Source organism: Nicotiana attenuata, unplaced genomic scaffold, assembly GCF_001879085.1.
Source record: "Nicotiana attenuata strain UT unplaced genomic scaffold, NIATTr2, whole genome shotgun sequence".
Taxonomy (NCBI): Eukaryota; Viridiplantae; Streptophyta; class Magnoliopsida; order Solanales; family Solanaceae; genus Nicotiana; species Nicotiana attenuata.
In genome coordinates, this window is record NW_017670460.1 from 460,682 (window position 1) to 468,017 (window position 7,336).

The following is a 7,336-nucleotide window of genomic DNA, read 5'->3' on the forward strand; positions in this document are numbered from 1 at the left end:
ATTGAAGAGTGCACAAGGTTCAAAAATGAGGGGCAAGACTCAATTTTTTACATTGTTTTATTTTATCACTTCTTAAGCATCATCATTTGTAATATCATCATAGAGTATGTTATAAACTCTGTGATGATCATAGAATACTTAGTTATTAGTAGTTCGTATTTTCTTCATGCTTGCAAGTAGATGAGGTATTTTTATGCCTCAATAGGATTAGTAAGGTAAGGTTTAGCCCAGTATGTATTCGCTCATGTCCTATGCCTTTGGGAAGATATCCAAATGGCTATGAGATTATATGCCCTCGTGAGACTTTGCCAGCAGCTACACCATGATCCTCTACATGAGGCTGCCATCATAAGGCAATGTGAGGCGCAGAGGAGTGATTATATAGCCAAGGCATAGAGGCAACACTACTGGTGCTATTGTCCCCCGTATTTGTACTCTTCCTATGTGGTTTCTTTTTTTTCATTATTAATAAAACTAGTCCTAGGCACATCGCCTAGTGGTTTTGCTAAAAAAAAAAAAAATCAAGAAAAAATCAAAAAGCCCTAACTCTACCCAATTCTCTAATTTCTACCCTTAATTACATGTTTTAGGTCTAGAATTTCAATAGATGTTGATGGAAAATGAAGGAAACGAGTTAAAGATTATTAACCCACGAGTTAATGGTGAAAAGATGCTTCAAAAGTCGCCCTAGAACCTTGGAGAAGAAGAAGTTTGTGAAGTCTCGTGAAAATCCCAAAATGGTTCTGTTTTGGAGTTTTAAAAATAACTGGGCGAATTAAACCTACGCGTTCGCGATGGTCCAGGTCTGAAGACCTTCGCGTTCGCGACATAGCGGCTCGCGTTCGCGGAGAGTTATCTCCTTGAGCCTCGCGTTCGCGTCCTTGAGGTCGCGTTCGCATAGCTATAGCACCCCACCCCCGCCCAGGCTCACTTTTGCCTTCGCGCCGCCGCCGCCTCGCATTGGCGACCTGGTCAACGCGTTCGCGTAGAAGGAAATCTCCTTCAACTAATTTTACTCATCGCGTTCGCGAGGGTTCTCTCGCGAACGCGAAGAAGACCATACCAGAACTCGAACCTGCAATTTTCATAAGTCCAAAACCACTCCGAAATACTCCCGAGCCCTCGGGGCTCCTAACCAAACACATGCACTAACTCAACAACATCTTACGAACTTAACCGTGTGATCAAATCGCCAAAATAGCACCAAAAATAATGAATCAAACCTCAAAATCACTAGTTTTCCTCAAACTTCATTAACTTTCAACTTTTGAAATTTAAGTCCGAAACACGTCAAACGACGTCCGATTTCAACCAAACTTTACAGAAATATCTTAAATCACATATAAGACCTGTACCGGGCGCCGGAACTAAAATACGGGCCCGATACCAACACGTTCTAATCAATTTTCATTTCAATTTTCCTTAATAATTTCAGAAAAAACAATTTTACTCAAAAATTCATTTCTCGGGCTTGGGACCTCGGAATTCGATTCCGGGCATACGCCCACATCCCATATTTTCTTACGAATCCTCCGGGACCGTCAAATCACGGGTCTGGGTCCATTTACCCAAAATATTGACCGAAGTCAAATTTATTCATTTTAATACCAAAATTTAGCATATTTCACAAAATTTCACATTTAAGCTTTCCGGCTAGGCGCCTAGACTGTGCACGCAAGACGAGGCGACTATAAATGAGGTTTTCAAGGCCTCGGAAGCACATAATGGGTAAGAAAATAGGTGATGACCCTTTGGGTCGTCACAGTATATTTCCAAAAACTTCAGCACCTGATAAGCTGAAGTTTTTGTGTTGGATTCAATAGTTTTTGTCTCAAAGCTTTTTCAAAAAACTTCGGCCCAATGTGCTGAAGTTTTTTAGTATATTTCCAAAAACCTCAGCACCTGATAAGCTGAAGTTTTTGTGTTGAATTCAATAGTTTTGTTATGACTTTTAACCAAAACTTCAGCTTAAAAAGCAGAAGTCATTTACTTCATGCTTAAGTTTTTCAAACAAAAATGTACTTAAAATTCATGATAAAAGACACAAACATATTTGTATAACACAAAAAGTGAATTAAAAAAATATCTTTGTCCTGATTTTGTAGGTGGAGGAGCAGGGACATAAGGACCTTGGGGTATTACAGGTAGTCTAGGTGCTTTAGGTGCTTTGCCTTGTTTAGCTGCATTAGGATCTTTAGGTGCTTTAGGAGCCATCTGTTCAAAAAAAGTAAAAGATACAAAAAATAACATCAGGACATTATCAAAAAGTTCAGTTAAAACTTCAATACCTAAGAAGGCTGAAGTTCGACAGTTACAAAGACAAAAACTTCAGTCATAGAGCTGAAGTTCGACAGGTATAAAACAAAAACTTCAGCTCTAGAGCCGAAGTTCGACAGTTACAAAAAAAAATCAGCTCTAGAGCTGGACTTCACCAGTAACAAACACAAAAACTTCAGCTCCTAAAGCTGGACTTCACCAGTTACAAACACAAAAACTTCAGCTGCTAAAGCTGGACTTCACCAGTTACAAACACAAAAACTTCAGCTCCTAAAGCTGAACTTCACCAGTTACAAGCACAAAACATTCAGCAAAAAAACATGTTGTAGTTTTTACAAAAAACAAAACACAAATTCAAATCCAAAAATAATGCCAAAACATGAAAAAAACTTCAGCTCATATTTAAGATATCATTGAACTATAGTATCATCTGTTTAACTCTCAAAAATTTTAAAAATTTGAACGTCTAATCACAGAAGAATTTATAGAATTTTCATTAACAACATAAACACTCGTTCAAAAAACCTATAAACACAATCATAAAAGTAAAACTAATGCACTTATCAAACTAAACCCTAGAAAAATATTTTATCATAAATACATGACTATCAAAACCACAATCAGAAATTAAATCGTAAAATAAAACCCAGAAAGTTATTGCAATATACCTGTGATTAAATCGTAATGTGGGAACAACGACGACTAGCAGTTGAAAAATCAAAAACAACGACGAAAACCGTTTGATTTCAGAGAAGAACTTCAAAAAACGCGAATAACGGTAGAGAGAGAGACAGAGAAAGTAGAGGACTAGCGTATACTTGGAGAGAAAGTAGTCTTTTAATAAGGAAGGGCAAAATGGTCTTTTCAGATGGCTTTTAACAAAAAAATGGGTATGGGTGCAAACAGAACAAAGCGGCTACAAGTTAAAAAGGGGCGCCCAAATAGGGCGCCCCATGCAATTTTTACCAAGAAAGATGGTCGTATTTAACTCATGTGTACTAATTATTATATACTGTGTAAATAAATTAAACTTAGATACTGAGCAAATTTGAAGAATGATGGAATGTGTTGTTCAACTCATGTGAACTAATAGTTGTATATTGTGCATTGATGCATATGGTAATTTTTTTTCCCTAATCTTGTTTAATCCTTATTATGAGTTCAAGTTATATTCATAATTCTTTTTAAATCTATATTTTATATATTTTTATTGATAGATGTAAAATTTACGTGCGTTCACTAAATCTATCTATTCTATACTATATTAAAATCACGAAAACCCTTAGCGAAATATCGTCTTTTTTACCCTTTAAATAAAAATTTATTTTGGATAAGATAATAATTTAAGGTACTCTGCGAATATTTAGATTTTAAAATCAATTAAAAGTTTACCTTATAAAAATTCTTAATTTCTTATTTGATCCAAACTGAATTAAAAGAACGGATTTTTTATTCTTTTTCCCTTTCAAACGCTTGGTGCTCGAAGTCTTTCGCTGACAACTTCTTGTAGTTTGCCACGTTTTTTGTGGAGTTCAACTATTATTTTCTCTCATATTCGTATTACTTACTAATTTTTGCTTTTCCTATATTTTTATTATTTAAGTTTAATAATATAAAAAAATATTTTTATTTTCCTTCTTAATTACACTTAAATATTCTAAAATTGGTATGAGATAATATAAGAATTTGAAAAGGTAAAGAATTATTCTTTTTAGGTTAAAACAAATAGTTACTTTTTTAATTAACTAATTAGAATTCAATTGAATTGAACTACGTCTTAAGTCTTAATATTGAGGAGTCTAAAATTATTCAAGATTAAAAAAGTTTATTATGATATATCCGTAAATACGATAATAATTTATTTACGTATGACTTTCTAGATATATTTCAATATATGATGTGTCTGATATCAAAGATAATAAACATGAACAATAATGTTGCATTTTCTGAAGTTACATGATATTTGGTTGGTTGCGATAATAAAAATATATATGAATTAATCTCTCAAAAAGTTATATCTCTTTATTTAAATTTTTACAATATATATATATATATATATATATATATATATATATATATATATATATATTGTTAGTTTCATTGTATAAATAGTAGTAAATAGCCCTAATCCCATATGTATTAGGAGTAAGACATGTATTGTATATATATATAGGGCTCATTGTATCATTGTCATAATTAATCAATAATAGATTTTTCTCCCGTGCATTCTCACATGGTATCAGAGCTTCAGTGAGAAAATTATAGCTGTGCGTCATTCCAGCAACTTCCGGGAAGAAAGACCCCGTCGCCGTGCAATTTTCCGGCGACTTAAGAGGTTGTCCGTAACAAAATCACTTTCCGTTAGTGTTGTGCAAAAACCAACACCACCACAGGGTTCCCAAGGCTCCGGCGACCAAACCCCAGTAAACCCCACCGGAAAACTCCTCTTCACGCGCCCTCACGCGCCAGAAACTTCCCGGCAGATCCGCCCCACGCGCCGGCGCGTGAACACTGTTCCGGTCAGATTTTGAAAAAGTTTCTTCAGGACAGCTTCATCTCCTTGCAATTCTGAGTCCATTGGTACTATTTCCGACAGACTCCGACAACTTTGGAATTTTCCGGCGAGCTACAGTGATTTTTCCGGCGTGAACAGTGATCCCCAGCAATTTTTTGCTTTTTCCGGCACAATATTATAACGGAATTCGTACCTGAAGCCTTTAACTCACAATCTGTTGGATTAAATGCAATAAATCCAACCCAGATGGTTTCTTTACCGGATTATATTGAGTTCCTTCAGTACAAAGCACGTAAACAGACATCTTCAGGATTAACCTCCGTTGTTCCAACAAATAGTAGCATGACTGGTGTCTCCCAATCTTCACCTTCTTAGTCTTGGGTCATTGATTCAGGTGCATCTGATCATATTTCTGGTAACAAATCTCTTTTCACTAGTATCTCATATTCTCAATCTCTTCCAACAGTCACAATGGCCAATGGGTCTCAAGCCATGGCAACTGCAATAGGTCAAGCAAGTCCACTTCCTTCCTTACCTTTAGACTCAGTTCTTTATGTTCCTGGTAGTCCTTTTAATCTCATAGCCGTTAGTCGCTTAGCCAAATCACTTAAATCTGTTGTTTTATTTCTTGATGACCTTGTTTTTATACAGGAACGCAGTACAGGGCGGATCATTGGTACCGGACGTGAATCAGATGGACTTTATTACCTTATCCTTGCAAAATCACATGGACTCGCATCTTGTCTTCCTCCAATAACTTCTCCCGTTACTGATTCACCAGATTTATTACATAAACGGTTAGGACATCCCAGTTTGCCAAAACTTCAGAAAATGGTACCTGGCTTATCTCACTTGTCCACTCTAGAGTGTGAGTCGTGTCAGCTCGGTAAGCATACCCGCTCTCATCTCTCGCGGCGTCTTGACAATCGAGCAGAGTCACCTTTTACTTTAGTCCATTCAGATGTTTGGGATCCTAGTCGGGTTAGCTCTACCTTAGGATTCCGCTACTTTGTCAGTTTCATTGATGATTATTCCAGGTGCACTTGGATATTTTTGATGAAAAATCGATCTGGGTTGTTTACTATTTTGCAGACCTTCCATGCTGAAATTCAAAATCAATTTGGGGTTTCTATCCGCACATTTCGTAGTGATAATGCCCTAGAGTATTTGTCTTCCCCATTTCAGCAGTTTATGAACTCCCATGGGATTATTCATCAAACATCTTGTCCGTACACATCCCAACAAAATGGGGTAGCTGAAAGAAAGAATAGACATCTTATTGAAACTGCTCATACAATCTCATGTTCCGCTGCATTTTTGGGGGATGCAGTTCTTACATCTTGTTATCTTATTAATCGTATGCCATCTTCAGCTATCCAAAATCAAGTTCCATTCTCTGTCCTGTTTCCCCACTTACCTTTGTTCTTTCTTCCACCCCGTGTCTTTGGGAGTACGTGCTTTGCTCATGACCTTACTCCAGGAAAAGATAAGTTAGCTCCTCGTGCTCTTAAGTGCATATTTCTGGGTTACTCGAGAACGCAAAAGGGATATCGATGTTATTCTCCTAATATTCAGCGATTTCTTATGTCTGCTGATGTTACCTTCTTTGAAACCCAATCATACTTCACAGATCCAGTTAATCACTTAGATATTTCTGAGGTGCTACCTGTTCCTTCTTTTGGAGATTCAGTCCCTATCTCCCATTCATCTTCCTCCATAGCTCCACCGCCTACAGTTCCAGTTACAGTGCCACCACCTAGTCCAGTTCCACCAACTATAGATCCAGTGCCACCACCTAGTCCAGTTCCACCAACTATAGCTCCAGTGCCACCACCTAGTCAAGTTCAACCTTCTACAGCTCCACCACTCCTGACTTATCATCGTCGTCCGCCCCCAGCATCAGGCCCAGCTGATTCACGTCTTGCACCTGACCCTGCTAATACTGCGGACTTGTCTCCTCTTAATCAACCGATTGCACTACGAAAAGGTATACGGTCCACAGTTAATCCTAATCCTCATTATATCGGTTTAAGTTACCATCGTCTCTCATCATCCCATTGTGCATTTGTGTCATCTTTGTCCTCTGTTTCCATTCCTAAGTCTACAGGTGAAGCACTGTCTCATCCCGGATGGCGACAGGCTATGATTGACGAGATGTCTGCTTTACATACGAGTGGTACTTGGGAGCTTGTTCCTCTTCCTTCAGGTAAATCGACTGTTGGTTGTCGTTGGGTGTATGCAGTCAAAGTTGGTCTAGATGGCCAGGTTGATCGACTTAAGGCTCGTCTTGTTGCCAAAGGATATACTCAGATATTTGGACTCGATTACAGTGATACTTTCTCTCCCGTGGCTAAAATTGCATCAGTCCGCCTTTTTCTATCCATGGCTGTTGTTCGCCATTCGCCTCTCTATCAGTTGGACATTAAGAATGCTTTTCTTCACAGTGACCTTGAGGATGAGGTTTATATGGAGCAACCACCTGGTTTTGTTGCTCAGGGGGAGTCTAGTGGCCTTGTATGTCGGTTGCGCCGGTCCCTCTATGGT